The sequence below is a fragment of the Mesoplodon mirus genome, assembly GCF_964341445.2.
Source record: "Mesoplodon mirus genome assembly, chromosome: 14".
NCBI lineage: Eukaryota > Metazoa > Chordata > Mammalia > Artiodactyla > Ziphiidae > Mesoplodon > Mesoplodon mirus.
The window spans coordinates 38,470,465-38,492,083 of record NC_138990.1 but is presented as its reverse complement, the minus strand read 5'-3'; the positions used below and the strand labels follow the sequence as shown (position 1 = coordinate 38,492,083).

At 40.5% G+C, this 21,619-nt stretch overlaps 1 long non-coding RNA gene across 1 annotated transcript; it reads left to right on the top strand.

Annotated features, from left to right (window-relative positions):
• The first annotated feature begins 1,096 nt into the window (after nt 1-1,096).
• Nucleotides 1,097-16,490, top strand: LOC309815613. Its single transcript, XR_014295903.1, has 3 exons — nt 1,097-1,435; nt 12,445-12,613; nt 15,014-16,490. It is a non-coding gene; the product is annotated as an uncharacterized lncRNA (long non-coding RNA).
• The last annotated feature ends 5,129 nt before the right edge of the window (nt 16,491-21,619 follow it).

Here is a 21,619-nt window from a genome sequence, read left to right as displayed (position 1 = left end):
AGGCCGTTATGCACCTCCCCCAGCCCCCCTCCCCCCTCCCCTTTCCTCCACTTGTCGCACCTCAGTCAATGACTCCCTGATACAGAATTGTAAAAGCATCGAGCTCCATTGTTAAGGTAGGAATCAAGGGTGTGATTCACGCTCCAGAGTCCACTGCGGGATCAGGCTGAAGGTGGGCTCCAGCTGAGACCACAGACTGGCTTAGCTCCTCTCTTGTCAAACCCCATTCGCCTCATTCCTTTTCCCCTAAAAGGAATCTAATCCCCATTTCAGTCTCTGTTTCTAGGTACCAGCCTTAGGTCAACCCCATACTTGCCAGGCTGAGCATCCTGCAAGGCCCTTTACGTGCATTATCTCACACGGTCTTCAGTTAAACCTATGAGATAATATTCCCATTTATCTTTATTATTAAGCTGAGGAAACCAAGGCTCAGAGTAGTGAAGTAACTTGGTTAAAGTTGCACAGTTCATATTCAAGTCTGAGTCTATCGCCAGAGCCCCTGCCTCTCACCCTTATTCTTTCCTGCAGAAGAAATAGAAATAGTAAACTAGAAATAGAAATAGTAGTAAACCCTGCCACTGAGGGAATGGACTGGATAAGGAAATTGGATAAGGAGATTTAGAGAAGAAAAGGCTCTGGAGAAGCTCGAGAGAGGCAAGACGAAGGTCTGTAAACCCCTGATACGCTCTCAATTAAGAGAACATCTCAGTTAGGTAACCTTCTAATCCCTGAAAGTGCCCACACTGGGGCCGGAGCATAAACACCAAGACGGAGCACGGAAAGTTCCTACAGCTGGAGGCGAGTAGCACAAAATGATCCTTGAGTTTCTATCTGACCCAACACCTTGATGAACCCTGCGAAGAACTCTGTGGCTATGCCTGTATTGCTTAACCCCATGTGGATCGGTCTGACAGCCTTGAGTCTGAGTAACCCCAGGACCACTTGTCCAAACCTAGGCCAGCGTTTACAAATGAAAGGCCCCAGGTGCTGTGTCTCAGTGGGAGATCACAGAAAAAAGAGGGAGAGGAATGTGGCTTCCCTTTAGGTGCGGTGCATGTAGGTGTTGAGTGTTCTCCCATCTAGGCTTGGAGGAGTGGCTCAGCAGAGTAAGTGCTAGGAACCATGGTGTTGATGAGAATAACGTTCTTTTTTTTTCCTTTTTTGCAGTACACGGGCCTCCCACTGTTGTGGCGTCTCCCGTTGCAGAGCACAGGCTCCGGACGCGCAGGCTCAGCGGCCATGGCTCACGGGCCCAGCCACTCCGCAGCATGGGGGATCTTCCCAGACCGGGGCACGAACCTGTGTCCCCTGCATCGGCAGGTGGACTCTCAACCACTGCGCCACCAGGGAAGCCCGAGAATAACGTTCTTACTACCACGTGCCAGGTATTGTTCCAAGCACCTTACGTAACAAACTCATTGAATTCTTCTCTCAGGTAAGTAGTTACTATTATTATATCCATTTTAATGGTGAAGAAACTGAGGCACAGATAGGTTAAGTGATGCATGGTCTTTCATGAATGTAGAGTTTTCCAGAGGCTACATGATGTGTGATATTATAATAGATCGAATGCAGAAGCAGACATGAGAATCAGCCTTCTTCCATTAAACCAAACATTAAATGAATTTATTTTTTCTAACTGCTTTTTATTTTTGATTAACTTTTAATTGTTTTTTTCTGTTAGTTTTTTTTTCTAGTTTTTTAAAAAATTTGAATAGGAATAGAGTTGCTTTACCATGCTGTGTTAGTTTCAGGTGTACAGCAACGTGAATCAGTTATACATATACCTATATCCACTCTTTTTTAGATTCTTTTCCCATATAGGCCATTACAGAGTACTGAGTAGAGTTCCCTGTGCTATACAGTAGGTCCTTATTAGCTATCTGTTTTATACTTAGTGTGTGTATGTCAGTCCCCATCTCCCAATTTATCCCTCTCCCCCTCTTACCCCCTGATCACCATAAGTTTGTTTTCTGCATCTGTAACTCTATTTCTGTTTTGTAGATAAGTTCATTTGTACCCTTTTTTTAAGATTCCACATATATGCTTTTTAAAAAATTATAGTTGCTTTCATAAAATTGTTATTTATATCAAAATGTAATGAGTTCATTCCTGTTATTTTTAAATGAACTAATATTTAAAAATGGTCCTTAGTTTAGGCTCTAATATGCTAAATATTGAAAGATATAATCTGTACATAAAGTTCTGAGTTTCTCTATAGTTCTAAGAGTGTAAAGGGGTTCTGACACCAAAAAGTTTGAGAACCTTTAATTGATTCCATTCTTTTTCTTTTTTGCGGTTCGCGCGCCTCTCACTGTTGTGGCCTCTCCCGTTGCGGAGCACAGGCTCCGGACGCGCAGGCTCAGCGGCCATGGCTCACGGGCCTAGCCGCTCCGCGGCATGTGGGATCTTCCCGGACTGGGGCACGAACTCGTGTCCCCTGCATCAGCAGGCGGATTCTCAACCACTGCGCCACCAGGGAAGCCCTGATTCCATTCTTTAATCCAGAATACCTCCCACGCTTTCATCTTGGCAAAATGAAATTTGATGAATAAAATCTGTGGCATGTTCACTGGTGCTCGGTCAAATGTAACTACAGTTTTGTCCTGTTTATTAATTATTTCACTGGTCACTGGACCTTCACAAATAATATTTCCTTTTGCCTCTGGAGATGCCCTCCTCCCTAAATGACTAAATACTTATTGAAGGTGTCAAGGGAAGTTGGCACGTACATGTTAAGGATGCTACCTGCTGTACTGGAATCAGACATTGGGGGAAAATAGGAGTGAGAGGAGGAGAGGTTGGACAGTGAGCTCAATGGGCTACATACGGACAAGGAGGGTCTCTCCCCTATTGGCCCAGGGGTGACCTTGGCTACTCTAAGGGCAGGAAGCAGAGGAAGCTGGACATTATTCTCTGGAATAGCCCTGCTCCCCTCATCTGTCTCAGAATTAGTTGTGGGGGAACAATGCTGTCACTACACCACACCATCTCCTCGTTTAAAGTAACCAAGATTTAAGTGAACCTCAACGCAAGATCATGGTTGAGAGAAAACGGGGAATCATTTGGGGAGACAAAAGCCCTTTAAGAGGGCTTCCCTGGTGGCGCATTGGTTGAGAATCTGCCTGCTAATGCAGGGGACACGGGTTTGAGCCCTGGTCTGGGAAGATCCCACATGCCGCGGAGCAACTAGGCCCGTGAGCCACAACTACTGAGCCTGCGCATCTGGAGCCTGTGCTCCGCAACAAGAGAGGCCACGACAGTGAGAGGCCTGCGCACCACGATGAAGAGTGGCCCCTGCTTGCCACAACTAGAGAAAGCCCTTGCACAGAAACGAAGCAACATTAAAAAAAAAAAAAAAAACCTTTAAGGAAAGAAGAGTGATTTGACCCACTGATTAATAGAAGGTGTGTTTTTAAAATTTGTTTCTGTAGCTGAACATTTTCTCAAATCTTTCTGTTGAGATGAATACCTTGAATAGGTTGATGATCTTGGGGAAGAGTATCCACCTCAGTGGCTGCATACTTAGAAGGATAATTAAATGATTAAATTTGGAATCATGTGGTTAGTGTTTTCCAGGGATATAGTTACCACCGTATCTGCAAAGGCTAGAGCAGTTCGTGGCACATGTAGGTACTCAGAAAATACTTGTCAAGTGGAAAGCAGGGATGGAAAGCAGGGATGGAAGGAGGGAAGGAAGCGTTTCTTCATTCTGACTGATCAGTTTTAGAAGTTATACTTGTGATGCTGTTCCGTGAAAAAGCATTTGGCCTAATTGGAAATAAGAAAAATCTATTTTTCCCACTAAACTTATAAAACCCAAAGCATTTACCTTACGAGTTGTGTTTATGGAATGGTAAAGTGTTTCTAAGGAAAAATGATCCCATCTGCAAAAGCATGCGCCCATTTGTTAACTAAGGGGAATGAGACTTACTATGGCAAGTTCAGAAGAAGGGAATTCTCTGCCTGCCTCCCTGAGCCTGGCGGATGCTTCTTTCTGCCACTCTGCATCACAATTGAGGCACGTAGTATTTTGGCTCCGCCTCTCCTAAAACAGTTCCCTCCTGCTCCTTAAAAACACGAGTTGCAAGGAAATGTGTGGATTCAGAAAATAAAATACACCCCATAGCCACCTTTAAATGCATTTTTCCAAGGCATATCAAAATATCCTTGGAATTTGTTGTGAACATTTGACCACCTCCTAGTTAGCATGAAGTTAAAATTAACTATAACATGTGTTTTAGGGATCTCAATTTGCAAAATATTAATAGAGTTCATGGACAGTTAACTGCAATAAAGGGAGGAAATGAAGTTTATAGTGCAGGGCCCTGGGGATTACAGCCTTCCCTACCCCTGAGCACATTCATATCCCAGAACTTGACGGGAGGTGAAGGAGGAGGCCGTAAAGGGAACATAGGGGGAAATCTCAAGCCTAACGTCATGGATCTCCTTCTCTTCCCTCCTGGGAGGGGTGCAGTACCTTAGAGGTGGTCTCACCCAGGCCTGGCTTCTTCCTGCTTATTCAAGAACCTCATGATTCAGCCAGAGCTGCAAAAGCAGGGACCTTCACAAAACTCATAGCTACTGGAACATCAGGAGAGCGCTCTGACCCATCCTTTATACATTCTCTGAAAACGTGAAATATAAATTATAAATGTGCTGAGTCTGGCTCTCCAGTTGAATTGCTGAGGCAAGAGAAAGTCATGGAAGACGTCCTGGGTTGAGAGTCAGGGGATGGGAATTTTTCTTTCCCCTGCTGTTGATTCTCCTGTGACCTTGAGAAAGTCCCTTCTGGACCTCTGCCTGTTCACCTGAACAGGGAAATGGTGGGGCTAGGTGGTCCGCAGGGGCTCTTCCTACGCTTTAATCTATCGTTTAATGTGAATCTGACCTTTTTCCATGGGCTTTCTAGGAAAACCTACTAAATAATGATGACTTAATACATAATTCAGATATTAGAGGCAGCAAAAGTCAGTGTAAACTAAAGTAAGGCTGATAGGGAGGAAGGTGGGCTTTAGTTCAAAGCCCCAAGAGGAGTAGAATGACTACAGAGGAAAGAGGGCATTTCAGGCAAAGAGGAGGCTCTGGGTAAAGGCCTGGGGTGTGGAGGAATGGCCGCTGAGTTGAGTCAGTGGGGAGAGTGAAGTAGCTGGAGCAGACTGAAACACGAGAACCACCGTGGCTTTCCCAGGACTTCGTGTGGGAAGGGAGGCGTCTTCTGAGGCTGTCTCTGGGGGCAACTGCAGGGACATGCTTCCGTGTAGTGTGTGGAAGCCTTTGTGGACTTGGAAGGTCAGAATCCATGGCTGGTCTAGACCCTTTCTGATGAGGGGCCCATTGGTCTTGCCTGCCCACCAGTGCATTAGAGCTGAGATTTGACCCTCTCACTCCATTGGCCCATGTCCTTACGTTAGTTCTTTTCACTCTAGCTTCTTCACAGGCCCGTGTGATGCTCACCTTCTGCTTGCAGAATGGGGTCATTCTCCTTTCGGGAGAGCCTCCAGTGAAAGGATCTGGGATTGCTGACTTTCCAGGGTGCTGGTGTAGGAAGTCTTTCACCCTCTAGTTGGCTCCCCTCTTCAGACCATTAGGGCTCAAACCTCTGACCCTCTAGGGGGCTTGAGAGCACCCAGGACCCAAAGCCATCCTGCTCATGACAGAGGTTATCGGGAGCCTTGAACCACTTCTGTCTTCCGGCCAGTGGAGCTTAGAATATCACACATCCTTGTTGAGATGCATTGACTGGGTTTGATGGCCAGTCACTCTCATTAGCTTCTAATCACTTAGGCCACAAAGAGGGCTGAGGCTTGGTGCTCCCCAGGTGACCCTGCTGATATCTCTACACCCCTGGTCTTGTTCAGAGGACAGAGATCTACCCTTACATATTTCTTAGTCATGAACCCCTACTTTGTTCAGTGTCCAGGGCAGCCACAGGATCACAGCTCTGTGAAGAATTCAGCCCATTTATCTGGGTATATCCTGTGTTATGTTTACAGAGCCTGGATTCTTTGCTTGACTGATAGATGCTGTAGCAGAGATCACCTTCTGAATGACGACCAAGGCTCTCAGACAGCCTCTCACACCTATTTTCTTAGGTCCACTCATGTTGCAGGCTCCTCTCCCCCGCAGAATTCATCACACATTCTTCCTGCTTGAACTTGATTTCTGGCCCTTGATTTGCAAAGGGTATATAGCAATAGTGGCCACACAGAAACACCAGAAACTGTTTGTTATTATTAAGACCTCATTTTACTCTCATTAAAGTTCTTGAGAAAGAATCTTCTGATGCTAACTCATATTCTTTATGGGAATTATTTGATAACTACCTGATAAAATTTTTTAGGCTTATAATCAGTTGCTGTGGATCTTCAGAACACTGAGAAATGAAAGGAAATATGTAGGGTTTGTTTGTCCCTTTAGATGCTTGTTTTAATTAAAGTCAGTGTTTGCACACATGTAGTCTTTTGAATTGTGCACACTTTGTGCCTTAGTTTATCTACATACAGTCTCTGGCCAGGGGTAATTTGTTTTCTAAAGAGAATGTCCACGTGTCTGAAGCATCAGAGCTACAGGCTATGCCCTCCTACCCCCCCAAACCCCCCACACCCTGCAGACTTTGTCCTTCTCAGCCCAAGGCAAGGGAACTGTCAGCTGGCTCAGACCCACCATGCGTGGAACCTGGAATCCATCCTTGCCTACAAGTCCCGGGCCCCAAGGAAACTGCAGTAGATCTTAAGTATCTAGGAGTCTATTGAATGGTAGGCCTTTCAACCCCCAGAATTGTGCCAGTCACAGACAGAGGCCAGCTGCCATGCCTTGCCAAGCAAAGTGGATACTCTTAATATCACTGAACTAGTCAGTACTGAGTTAATGGAACCCCTTTGAAACCTGTGAACTGGACTCCGACCACATCCATTGAGGGCCTCAATTATATCTTCACTCAAGATACACCCTGCTTTTGTTCCTCCAGTGGGCCCATGCAATAGTGTCCTAGAATGCTTTCAATGCCTGAAAAATAGCTGATTGAGTCTTACAGTTTTGGGTTTCTTGTTGAGTTTGTTATGATCAAGGTGAGGTTCTTATCCTTCCCATTCAGTCACAGTCCAGTGAGAGAGGCTGTCCATGAGAGCTGATGCATCTAGGGGAAATCACCTACAACCCTAAATAATTCAGGCCTGATCTCCCTCATACAAGTGAGAAGGTGGGCAAAATTCTTTCTGCTTCTAATCCCTGAGTCCTTCACACTTTCTGCTCTTCTAGAAGATTCCCATAAGCAGCCCAAATTCCTCTGAAGGGTTCCACATGCACCAAGGTCCTGAAGGCTTTGGGGAAAGACAGCTTTGGAGCCGCAGGGGTTGTTCATACACTGAGCAGAGGCACTGTTCTAAGTAGCATTTTCAGAGCAAGGAGGGACTCTGATTCTTCTCATTTGGGACCAGAAGAATTGCTGGTTTAACTCAGAGGATCACGATAATAGAGCCTTTTGAATGACCGGGTAAGGAGTAAATCACATTGGTTTTGCAGTAGGCAGCTTGGGGTTCTAATTCCTGTGTAGCCACCTACCAACTCTGAGGCCATGAGCCCTTTTCTTTATTTCTCTTACCCCTGGTAGCTTCATCAATTAAATGGGAATAACAAATGTACCTCAAGGAGTTACTGAGAGAATTATGGCCATGGTTATAACATACCTAAACAGAGTCTGGTACACAGGAAGTGCTCAATACATAGAAGCTATTCACTATCATAAAGGAGAGTTAAGGCAGGTTGCCGGATTTACTTTATCATTCTCTCTGGATCTGAGAGATTCCAAGGGAGCTGATGTAACTGGGGAGATGGCCTAGTTAGCTCTAGGAAAATCTACCACAAAAACTTACTTTTCTCATAAACTTCAGCAGAGCAAAGAGGAATAACTCTCCCAAAGTTTGAACAAGAGCAAAAGGCTGAATTCAGGTTCTAGTGTCTTGCAGACAAGTAAATCTCCTTCCCACCCATCCCCACCACATATGTGCACAAAGGTGCACAGTGCTTGCGAATGCACACATGCGTGAGGACACGTGCACACACTCACATATTCACATGCAAAGCATCTCCCACTCTAAGCCTAAGCCCCCTCCTGTGACCCCTGCGCCCCTGTTCTTAAGCTCCTGGACTGTGCCGAAGGAGAAGAAACTGATGTTTCAAGCTTGTTGAAGTCTAACTCATCAAAATAGTTCGGATTACCCCCTGCGCTACTTTACAAGGCATTTTAGGCATTTTTTCATGGGGTTGGGAAATCATGTTTCACCAGTAATAAACAGAGTTGAAGCCCAAAAGACTAGAGCTTAATTTCAAACTCAGAACTGAGGAGGTCAGAGTGGGTCCTATCACGGAAAAGCATCAACTCCCCTTCCTCAGCAGAGCAAGACATATTCTGGAAGAAAGAGAGAAGGCTAAAAATCAAGCACAGCAGTTTCTAATATTTTTCCTCTTGACTTTTCTTAATTAGTGTTGACTAGCTTAACGAAGCAATTAAGGGGCTTATTTGCTTTTTAAATCACATGTGAAATTTAAGAAACCTTGAAATAGAAGAAATATTTGTCCCCAAGATCTTATCCCACAAGGGATATCAGCTTGAATATTCTCCAACAACTAGAAAGTGAGGATAACTGGCCCTGCTCTCCAAATGAGGCCCAAGCAAAACAGACAGCGCAGTAGCCAGCTCTGCAGGGAGAAGTCCCCATAGGTAAAGGGCTGCTTCTTGAGTGTATTTCTAAGACTTACATTGAAAACAACGATAATGAGCTTTTAATAATAATTAAGTTGAACAATAATATGGATAATGATATCCTTCATTTATTGATTACTTATGTGCTCGTAGTTGTGTTGGTCACTGTTCATAAATTATTTCGATCTAAGTCTGCAAGTTTCCCACCCCCTTCCTTCTAATAGAGTAAGGAAATAGGGACTCAGGGAGGTTAATTGGCGTGCCCAGATTCCCACACCTGGTATGGACTGGATTTAAGCTTTTTTTAGTCTGAGACACATGGTCCTTCCCTGGTATTTTACTACCTCTCCTTGTGGCAATTCTTAACCATGAGAACTGTGACCCAAGTACACTACAGATTATTAAATAATTGCATTCGGGGCCTCCCTGGTGGCGCAGTGGTTGAGAGTCCGCCTGCCGATGCAGGGGATACGGGTTCGTGCCCCGGTCTGGGAGGATCCCATATGCCGTGGAGCGGCTGGGCCCGTGAGCCATGGCCGCTGAGCCTGTGCGTCCGGAGCCTGTGCTCCGCAACGGGAGAGGCCACAACAGTGAGAGGCCCGCGTACAGCACAAAAAAAAAAAAAAAAAAAAAAAAATAATAATAATTGCATTCGTGTATGTATGTTTACATTTATGTTTGTGTAATAGCATATATAAATAGAATATTAAAATTTGTTTTTTTAATGTTAATCATGTAATCAAATTTTCTATATTACAACATAATATACATTATACTATGTATAATATACTAATCATATAATTATTGTATCATTCTTTTTTACTTATTTAATGAAATGATAAAATGATAAAATTACATATAAATATATACAATTTATATAAACGTAAGTAATTAATATGTATTAATATGATATATAAAACATGATACAGGGCATATAAATGATACAGACTCATATAATATGAACCATAATATAATAATATGTAATGATCTATAAAACATAAAATAATACATAATATGTGTGATATATGTAATGTTTATATAAATATATATATTTATATATAATGTAATGATATAGGGCATATACATGATACAGAATCATAATAATACATAATATATAATGTATTATATATTATAATATATAATATAAAATATAATAATACATAAGTGTGGCAATTATATCTTTTTTTTTTTGGGGGGGGTGCATTGGGTCCTTGTTGCTCTGCGCAGGCTTTCTCTAGTTGCAGCGAGCGGGGGCTGCTCTTCATTGCGGTGTGAGGGCTTCTCATTGCAGTGGCTTCTCTTGCTGTGGAGCATGGGCTCTCGAGCGCAGGCTCAGTAGTTGTGGCGCACAGGCTTAGTTTCCCTGCGGCATGTGGGATCTTCCCGGACCAGGGCTTGAACCTGTGTCCCCTGTATTGGCAGGCGGATACTTAACTGCTGCGCCACCAGGGAAGTCCGGCAATTATATCTTAAATAAGTATATATAATTGTTTATAAAATTATCATATAACTTGATAGAGGGTTAATAATTATTTTAATAAGTAGACACATAGGGTAGAATTCTATATCACTATCTAATATAATGATAAATGAATTAGATTAGTAAATAACAAGATGAATAAATCATTAATCAATTGGCATAGCCATAGTCTAATGTAGTGCCTCTAGCTATGGCAAGTTAATATTTATTGCCTATCATGTTCTAGAACCAGTGCTAGGCTCTTATATTACCTCTGCTAAACCTCACAGCAAACCAGCAAGGTAGGCGCCATTAGTGGAAAATAAGTTGAGGCTTAGATGAGTTAAATGTTTTGTTTTGTTTTACCTTCAGAGACACAGAGCTAGTAAAAGAGCTAGAAGTAACCCTGGTTTTGTCTGATCCCATATCCTATGGTCTTTGCACTCTACCAGGTTAGATGAGTGGGTGGAGAAGAGAAAGTGACAAAACAAAGGGAGGAAAAGGAAACTGTATCTTGATGCTTGCCCAGTCCTTATAGAGGCGGACAGTGTGGCATATACCAAGTTTCACTGATACAATAGGAAGGCCGAAGAAGCTGACCCTGGCACCAATCCAGCCATTCCCTCAGCCACTTGCTTATTCAACACACTGCTCCCCAGGGTAATGGGGAGGAGGGAAGGATATGGGGTGGCAGCTCATGGCCCGTGTCTTGATGCTGGCAGGCGCGGGCTAGTTGCCAGGCCCCTCCCAGCGTGACACCCTTGTGACCAGAGTCTGCACACTCGATGGCACGCCCTTGGACTTGGTCTATTTTTCCCACTTCTGGGATTGCAGCCTACATACTTGGCATTGGAAAGATTGGCAGCTTCAAGTCAGATTGGGAGGACGTCCCAGATGGGCACTGAATCAACAGTGCCAACAAGAGGAAAAAAAACATGTGAGCCCAGGGAGATTTCTTAACTATTTACCGAATAGGGGGAATTGTTTATTTCCCCATATCTCCCAAAGAGTCCATTTATGAGCTCCACTTATGACTTCAAACAGGCAAGTTGGCAGAGATATGGCAGTGAAGATAAGATGATGACTAATTAATGGTCTTGCAACAGGTTTCAACACCCAGATCTACAACTACTTATATTTTTTTGCTTAACCACTAACATTTATTTTCAAATACAAACATGCTTTTAAGTATTTTTGTTAATACAGCTAATAGTTTTATCTTGTTCCTGGCACTATTTCCTCTTCTTGATAGGGTTATAAATAGGGTATTCCACTTGGCAAGGATCTTGCCCATGGCATTGAAAAGATGGTTCTATACTTACTGTAGCAAAACACAGCACATAGTTGGCATACTTTCCTCCAAAGTCTCCTAACATTTACACTGCCATCCACATACTTTTCAGTTGACTTCACTCTGAAAATTGCCTGTTCCTCTGATACATACCAGAGACTTGGCTACTTGGACATTTGGAAAGAAAGAAAAAAAGAAGAGCAGAACATGAACAAGCATTCTTCCCATTTCTGCTCCCAGGCATTTAATACCTGCAATAGTACAGTCATTTGTAAGAATGACTTAAAGTGGCTTCTTTACAGTCAATTTCAGTTTTAAGATCTCAGGATTCTGTGACTGGAGGAACAATTTCAGCATTGACTAACACTGCTATTGATAACTTCACTGTTTTCCTTAGGTTTATATAGTCAGTTGCCTGAATTCAGGTAATACATAGAAAAAGATACAATTCCACATCATGGCTTTTATTTATTTATTTATTTTTTTGGTACGGAAACTCAAACAGTAAAATCATAACTGAGGATTCAGAACTAAAACCCTTTCAAAGTCCTGCTGCCATTATTTCAAAGAAATGTTATACAATTTGGATGAGATTAAGATGCTAGAAAACGGTATCTCTAGAAATTTGAAGATTTTCACTGTTTTGAGCAAAGACGACACAGGAGTACAAATCTCTAGAGTTCCATCTCCAAGACACTCCAGTGGCTGTTGAGCTTATCTTCACTTTCCCTTCAGGTCTAAAAAACGGGGGTAGGGGATGATTTTGGCAATACCCACAGAGGTTATTGATGAATTGCAAAAAATATCTCCAAAGTAAGAGTTTCGGGGAGTTAGAACACAGATAGCTTTTGCTTGGAGAAATGGATAAACCCACTCCATCTGCATTAGGTGTGGTTAGCCAAGGTACAATTTGAATAAATGTTAAGGAAAAACTAACTAACTTCCCAATCCTTCCTTCCTAAATCCTGCATATTTTTCTCATATCCTTAGGTAGAAGAAGAGAGGCCAGGTCATCTGGTAAACGTTGGCCTGTGACACAGTTCATGGAAGGCTATTTGGTGCCCATTCATCCCCAAGACATCCACACATGAGAATTCACCAGTACAAAAATGTTTAAGACCTATTTGAGAAGGTATCCAAATGATGAGTCCATTTGCAGGTAAAAAATAATAATTAGCGGCTCAGCTTGTGGGAATGGGGGTAGGTGTCGTACTGTTGATGCTGCTGTGGTTTTAGTCTTTTCTGCCAAGTGTTGCAGGAAAACCCTTTACTGAGTTCAGTACAAGTGTTTACTTGTGGTTTTGATACCATGATCTTAAATCTTGGGAGATCAATTCCTTACAGTCTGGGGGAACCCAGTTTTCTGTTTTGGTTTTAATAATCCTTTCAGCCTTAGAATGAAGTGTGGGCACTAGCTAGTTTTACAGAATACCTTATCCGTAATTTAAGAATCTAATAAAGCTGAAACAAGAATATTATTTCCTCTGGGTTTAAAAGAATACAAATAATGTGTCTGATAAACCATATTGGAGTTTTTAAATTCCAAGTACTTTAGAGACAGAGAAAGATTTGGGTGAAACAAACTAACACACACACACACACACACACACACACACACGCCAGTACATTTTTTGAGACTTACCTGGTTATATATGTTGTGTTTAAATGACTGAAAATTAACTATCTCCACTCATTAGTTCCATCCGGTTTAGATAATGGACATTTTAATTTAACTGTAACATATAAATGCACAACTGTGGTTGAATTTGTCAGAATAGTCATATGCACAACATATTTTGTGGAAGACATGGGGCTGGCTACTAGATATTGAGAGATGAAAGGATGGACATCATTCTGATGTCCATTGGAGGAGTTCATAAATTTGGTGAAGAACAAACTTTTCTTACACAAATGAGCGCAAGGAGTTGCATTTTGAATCCCGTGGTTCACAGATTCAGCGATTATAACCGGATGTCTCCTTTTATCCCAACTTCCCATTCTTCCAGTCCTTATTTTTCTTATCTCAGCCTCTCCAAAGTCTCTCAGTTCATTTCTCTCCTCAGTCAGCAAGTATCTGTTTCCCCCCGGGTAACTGTAGAATTCTGTGATTGCCTCAGTCTATCATCCAAGGCCCCTAGAATCGCTCTGTCTAAAATGGTGGTCTCTAGTTACATATGATTTAACATTAAAAATAAAAGTAAATTAAACAAAGTTTTCAGTTTCTTAGTCACACCAACCACTTTTCAAGTGCTCAGTAGCCACATGTGGCCCATGGCTACTGCTTCGGACAATGTCTATTAGAAAACATCTCCCTGGGCCTTCCTTGGAGGTCCAGTGGTTAAGACTTCGCCTACCAATTCAGGAGGTGCGGGTTCAATCCCTGGTCGGGGAGCTAAGATCCCACATGCCTCACAGCCAAAAAGACAAAACATAAAACAGAAGCAGTATTGTAACAAATTCAATAAAGACTTTAAAGAAAAAAACAGTAAAGAAAACATTTCCCTGATCTCGGACAGAGCTGCTCTAGACCTGGTTAAAAGCTTCTTTGCCAGCCTCTTCTCCCTGTGGTCCTGCTCAGGAAGCGATCCTCCAATAAACTGAATATTCATTGTTTTCTGCAAATGCCCTGAGCTTTGCCGACTTCGTCTTTGCTATTTCCAAAGCTTAGGGTGCTCTTTTGGAATCTTGCTGTTTTTCAAGACCTAAAGAAAGGCACTGTTCTCCTAAGAAACCCTTCCTTACCTTTCCACTTAGAGTTCTTCCTAATTGGAAAGGTTCTTCCACACACCGTACCTTACTCATGGCTCTACTTCATGGTGCTTCATACTGTCGTCTCCACAGGATATTTTTAGCTCCCCTACCAGATTATGCTTTTTCTTCTTCCAACAGCAAAGGAGGTATGTGTGTCCTTATTTTTATATTTCATGCCCTCTGGTTTTTGTTGTTTATGGATTTTATTTGTATTTAAAATTTGAAGACATTAACAAGGAAAGATACATGCGGTGACAAAGTCTGAAGGAAGAAGGGAAGAAATATGGTTATGTTAACTGTATAAAAAAAGAAGAATGGGGTTGCTGCCCTATATACTAGGAAAAAGTCTTATAATTAAAATCTGATTCTGCCACTTAACCTTATAGATCTGAGTGAAATAGTTATCCCCATTAAACCTCAGGTATTTTTTTTTTCATCTAGAGAATAGGAATAGTAATGCTTACTATACAGGTTTTGTGAATATCACTTGAGAGGTAATATATATAAAAGTGTGACCAAAAAAAGAGAGATGTCTCATACAAATGTGAGGTGTTATGCTTACAGCAAGCTTCCAGAAAAGAAGGGTATGGAATAGGGAGAAACACATGTTGCCCTGGCCCCCTCACAAACCTGCTTTACTCTGACAAAGCCCAGTTGACTGATAAAGTTCCAGTAGGCTCTTTGTGAGTTATCCACAGGGTTCTCTTTTTATCTCACAGAAATATTTATATATCTATAAGTATCTATAATTTTTTTTATTCCGCACTCCTTGGGATGCAGTTATGGCTGTTTAATGTTTACTTTTCAGGCATTCCTTCTCCCTTTGAAGAAATCCACAAAAGAAAGAGCAAAATGCTGACAAGTTTTCAAAGCCGTGATTTACAGGAATGATTTCTGAAAAGCAAGTGGACAACATCCGAGTTCATCATCAAATAATATTTCTAAAGCACCCTCTAGTGCCTGGCCGCAAGCCAGATGATTCAATGCCTGGAGAGGCTGCAAACTTTTTTTTTTTTTTTTTTTTTTAAAGGAAAATGGACTCTCATGTTGGCTCCTGAAAAACAAGTCTGCACCATTTACGATTCCTTAGGATTCTCTCTCTAAATAAGTATTAAGAATGGATTGCTTCAGAAAAAAATCAATGCAGTTAGAAACCCTAATACTATTAAATATAATTCAAATCCCAGTTTAAGATAGACATTAAGACTTAAAAGACCAAGTCAAAAATTACACTGGGAATCTGAAGAATTTGAAATCTAAATAAATCACAGGGCAGAAAAATCTGCTCTGTAAGTGAAAAAGTTTTGAGCCCGAGGAAAGGTAAGAATTGCATGAATAGATAGGTGTCATCTAGTAGGAATGCTAGGCCCATCTGCCATCTGATTATGCTGTGACTGTACTAGCCTCTAGTCTTCTCTCAGCAGATTCTCAAGTGGTGTAGTGGCAAGAGTGCAGTATGGAGAATCAGAAGACTTGTGGTCCAGGGTCAACTCTGCCACATACTTGGCTATGTGATTTGGAAGATGTCACTTAAAATTTATGACCCTGGTTTCTTCACATGTAAGATAATTCTGCCAACTTCGTGGAATTGTCTAGACTTTACAGATTAAATAAGATACCACTGACCAGTTCCTTGAACACAGTACTTGCCAACAAAATGTCAATATTTTTTCTAGTTGTCTGATCGATTTTGTATTTAGCAGTTTTACAATATGTGTTCAGTATGACTCTTGCACATATCCCCTCAAAGGAAGTTTCACTCTTCTCCCTTATCACTCCCACATTTTTGAGAATAGGATCACATTTTATATTATGATACTGAAGTAGGAGAGTCAGTTGTGCCTAGGCTAGTTGACCTTAAAGATAAATGCCTAATTATTGATTGGATGATTGATTAATCAATTCTTTCATTCATTCATTCAATTCCCAACTCTAAATTCAGAATGGTCCCTTTACTACCTGAGGCCTTATTAACAAGATGGACCAGATGTTTCATCACATACAAAAGATCTTTGTAGGCATGGGAATAAAGAATACTGAGTCATTTTAAGAAGTCACTTTGAAAATGACTTTTCAACATAGGAGAACTGGGCTTGTTCAAGCAAATTATATTTCAAAGTTTTATTTGCAAGGTTATTTATTACTATGTGGAATCTCAGTCCTGTGGCGAGGGTCAAGGAAAATGAGGACACAGGTGTCTGCCTATTTGCACAGGCATTAAAGAGTGTTGTAAAATGAGCTTCAGCCTTTTAAGTTACTGTCTTTTCCTTTATAATAATAATCTCTTCAATTTTACAAGGTCTATATTATTTTTAGGTAAGAAAACACTGTAGAGTTCATGTTTTATTGTTCCTTGCAGTTATATAAATTATATTTGGCCAAAACAAATGTAATTCCTACTGTGTGAACTGGGAACCCAAAATGTTGATTTTCCTCAAGTTATAAACAATGTGAAGATATGTTATACTGGGTCACAATTTTCCAGAGCAGAGCAAAATATATAACTCAGTTTTAATAACAAAACTGCATATATCATTAAAGTTTCCTACTCCACACAGAATGTATTATATTACTCTGCCCAGCAAGAGACATCCTTTGTGTAGACCACAATTTCTAAAATACCATTTGATTGAATGGAAAACATTTTAGCCATTTGTTAGTTTAAAAAAAATGTAATGGTTAAATACTCATGGAAATTCTGCTTTGTCTTTGCTGGGTAAATATTACATTTCTTTTCATTAAATTGAATGCCATGGATTTTGTAAACACCAATGTCTGGGGGACAACTATTATGAGCTTTTTCCCACCATTAGATGAGTCTTCACATTTTTAGCATCTTAGAAACAGATGTCTGTTTCTTTGTAACACCAGTGAACCTTATTTTTACATGTATTATATCAGCTTCAAGTTGCATTGTAATTATTTACTTATAAGCTTGCCTCTCCAAATAGACTTGTAACTTAACAAGGCAGGGTCCAGACTGTATTATCTCTGTATTCTTGGCCCCTGGTCTAATGCTATCTACAGAGCTGGAGCACCGAAAATGTTAAATGAAGAAGAAATTCTGAAAAAACTACGACCAAATCATCAGTTTACCCATTCACCTGTTCTCAGGATCATTCCAAAATTTAGGAGATTTATAAATGTAACTACTTTCACAACACTGAAGAAAATGAGGAAAGATTATTTCCTTTATTAAAAAGAAGTCATGGGCTTCCCTGGTGGAGCAGTGGTTGAGAGACCGCCTGCCAATGCAGGGGACACGGGTTCGTGTCCCGCTCCGGGAAGATCCCACATGCCGCGGAGCGGCTGGGCCCGTGAGCCATGGCCGCTGAGCCTGTGCGTCCGGAGCCTGTGCTCCGCAATGGGAGAGGCCTGCGTACCGCAAAAAAGAAGTCATATGTGGGATTAGCTAGTCTAGTCGTCTCCTTATTTCGCAAGTGGGGATTTGGGGACCTAGAAAAAGAAAGCTTTTTTGCTCTTGCTAATGTCACAAAACTGGAGGCAAAACTGATCCTAATTGTGTTCATAGTGTTTTGTTTGTTTGATACAAAAGTAATACATGTTAATGATAAACAATTCGACATGTTCAAAAATACATAAAGAGCCAACAAGTGTATGAAAAGATACTTAACATCAAAAGTTGTTAGAGAAATGCAAATCAAGACCACAATGAGATACCACCTCACATCTGTTAGGATGAGAGAAAAGAAAAGAACAAGTGTTGGCAAAGATGTGGAGAAAGTTGAACCCTTGTGCATTGTTGGTGGGGCTGTGAAATGGTACAACTGGTACGGAAAGCAGTATCGTGATTCCAGACAAAAATTCAAAATAGAACTACCATGTGATCCATCAATCCCACTTCTGGGTGTATATATCCAAAAGAATTGAAAGCAGAGTCTTGAAGAGATACTTGAACACCCATGTTCATGAAAGCATTATTCACAGTAGCCAATAAGTGGAAGCAACCCAAATGTCCCTTGATGGATGGACAAATAAAACGTGGTCTATACGTACAATAATGCAATAATATTCAACCTTATAAAGGAAGAAAATCCTGTCACATACTCAACATGGATGGACCTTGAGGACATTATATAAGTGAAATAAGTCAGTCACAAAAAGACAAATACTGTATGATTCCACTTAAATGAGGTATCTAAGATAGTCAAACAGAAAGTAGTATGCTGGTTTTCAGAGGCTGGGAGGAGAGGGAAGTGAGGAGTTGTTAAATGGGTATAGCGTTTCAGTTTTGAAAAATGAATTAGTTCTGGTGATCTGTTACACAACAATGTAAATATACTAAACATTTTTGACCTGTTCATGTAAAACTGCTTAAGCTGATGAATTTCATGTTACATGGGTTTTTTGGTCACAGTTAAAAATTTAAAAATAAATAAAAAAACAGAATTTTTATTTATTTATTATTTTGGCCACGCTTCACGGCATGCGGGGATCTTAGTTCCCCAACCAGGGAGTGAACCCGTGCCCCCCTGCAGTGGAAGTGTGGAGTCCTAATCACTGGACTGCCAGAAAATTCCAGAAACAGAATTTTTAAATATATGTAACAGCAGAAGAGGTGTTAAGGTTAACACATTTAGTTGTTTTTTTCTATAATATTTATATGCTTAAAACAGTACTGTCTAAATGATATGGCACCTTATTGTTACAACAAAATATGACAGACGTATTTCTAAAACTCTCTCAATACCATTTGAAAGGCTGCATAATATCCGTTTATATAAATAAACCACAGTTTATTTAACAATATCCCTCATTCATATTCTTTTCATGTCTGTAAATAATGCTTTCTTTTCTATCTTTGTACATTCCTTATCTACATTTCCGATTCTTCCCTTAGAGTCTCAGAAGTAAAATTAGTAGAGTGGACATTTAAAATATTTTAAAATTGTTTAAAAATTATATAAAATAATAAACATATAAAAATTATACGTTATTAAAAATTTAGTATTGCTCCAATATCTATTCGTAGAAGCAGGACACGAGTGCCTCTAATTTTTTTTAATTTTTTTTTTTTTTTTTTTTTTTAATTTATGGCTGTGTTGGCTCTTCGTTTCTGTGCGAGGGTTTTCTCTAGTTGCGGCAAGTGGGGGCCATTCCTCATCGCGGTGCGCGGGCCTCTCACTATCGCGGCCTCTCGTTGCGGAGCACAGGCTCCAGACGCGCAGGCTCAGTAACTGTGGCTCACGGGGCTAGTTGCTCCGCGGCATGTGGGATCTTCCCGGACTGGGGCACGAACCCGTGTCCCCTGCATTGGCAGGCAGATTCCCAACCACTGCGCCACCAGGGAAGCCCCGAGTGCCTCTAATTTATCACACCCTCGTCTACACTGAGTCCCCTCATCTTTCTCCTCTTATTCACTATTATTATTGTTATTATTATTACAGTTATTTTGATTTGCAAGAAAGGAAATAATTTAATTTACATTTCTTTGTTCGTAAAACTGGTACAATTAAAAATACTTTTCAGTCGTTTGTATTTTTTCTTCTGTGAATTATATTTTTACATTTTAAGATAAGCTGAATGAGTTCTTTATAAAGAAATTTAATTATTTATCTGTCATATTTGATTGCAAATATTTTTCCTAGTTGTACATTTATTGTAAATTCTGTGTTCTAAGTACACAGTTATTCATCTTTAGGGAAAACTATTTAACTCATTTTCATTTAAATTTTTATAGTTTGATTACTCTTTTATCAGTCAATGATTATGATGTAGTCAATGATTTCAGAATTTAAGTAGATATTTTACAAAATTTTCAGTAATATTTCTTGAAAAATCCTGCTAGCGTTTTGTATAGGACTGTATAAAGTCTATACACAAAGTTTGGAATAATTGTTGTAACAACATCAATAGCGGTCATAATGACAAACAAAACTCTACTTACAGCTCTTCAAGTGCCTGCTGTCTGCTAGGTCTTGCATTTACTGTTCACATTAATTTAATCCATAAAACAACCTTATGAGGCATGTGCTATCTTTATGGCCATTTTACAGAGAATCCAGTTGAGGCAAAGAAAAGTTACATAACTGCCCATGATCACTCAGCAGTAAGTTGATGGAACCATGTTTTGACCTCAGGCCACATAGCTTCAGAACCCTTGCTTCTAAAGATCATTAAGCTGCCTCAAAAATCTTCATAGCTTTTGCACAGCAAAGGAAACCATAAACAAGACCAAAAGACAACCCTCAGAATGGGAGAAAATATTTGCAAATGAAGCAACTGACAAAGGGTTAATCTCCAAAATATACAAGCAGCTCATGCAGCTCAATAACAAAAAAACAAACAACCCAATCCAAAAATGGGCAGAAGACCTAAATAGACATTTCTCCACAGAAGATATACAGACTGCCAACAAACACATGAAAGGATGCTCAACATCTTTACTCATTAGAGAAATGCAAATCAAAACTACAATGAGATATCATCTCACACCAGTCAGAATGGCCATCATCAAAAAATCTAGAAACAATAAATGCTGGAGAGGGTGTGGAAAAAAGGGAACACTCTTGCACTGCTGGTGGGAATGTGAATTGGTACAGCCGCTATGGAGAACGGTATGGAGGTTCCTTAAAAAACTACAAATAGAACTACCATATGACCCAGCAATCCCTCTACTGGGCATATACCCTGAGAAAACCATAATTCAAAAAGAGACATGTACCAAAATGTTCATAGCAGCCCTATTTACAATAGCCCGGAGATGGAAACAACCTAAGTGTCCATCATCGGATGAATGGGTGAAGAAGATGTGGCACATATATACAATGGAATATTACTCAGCCATAAAAAGAAATGAAATTGAGCTATTTGTAATGAGGTGGATGGACCTAGAGTGTGTCATACAGAGTGAAGTAAGTCAGAAAGAGAAAGACAAATACTGTATGCTGACACATATATATGGAATTTAAGAAAAAAAAATGTCATGAAGAACATAGGGGTAAGACAGGAATAAAGACACAGACCTACTAGAGAATGGACTTGAGGATATGGGGAGGGGGAAGGGTAAGCTGTGACAAAGTGAAAGAGCGGCATGGACATATATACACTACCAAACGTGAGGTAGATAGCTAGTGGGAAGCAGCCGCATAGCACAGGGAGATCAGCTCGGTGCTTTGTGACCGCCTGGAGGGGTGGGATAGGGAGGGTGGGAGGGAGACGCAAAAGGGAGGGGATATGGGAACATATGTATATGTATAACTGATTAAATTTGTTATAAAGCAAAAAAAATTAAAAATTAAAAATTAAAAAAAAGATCTTCATAGGATGAATTTGTCCCTTCTAAGGAGTCGCTAAAATTGCCTTTATGTTTCTAAGATATTTTTAATCTTTGTTCTAAGTTAATATCCCATACATTTTTATTATGTTTTTTCAGTTTGGCTGCACTAACAAT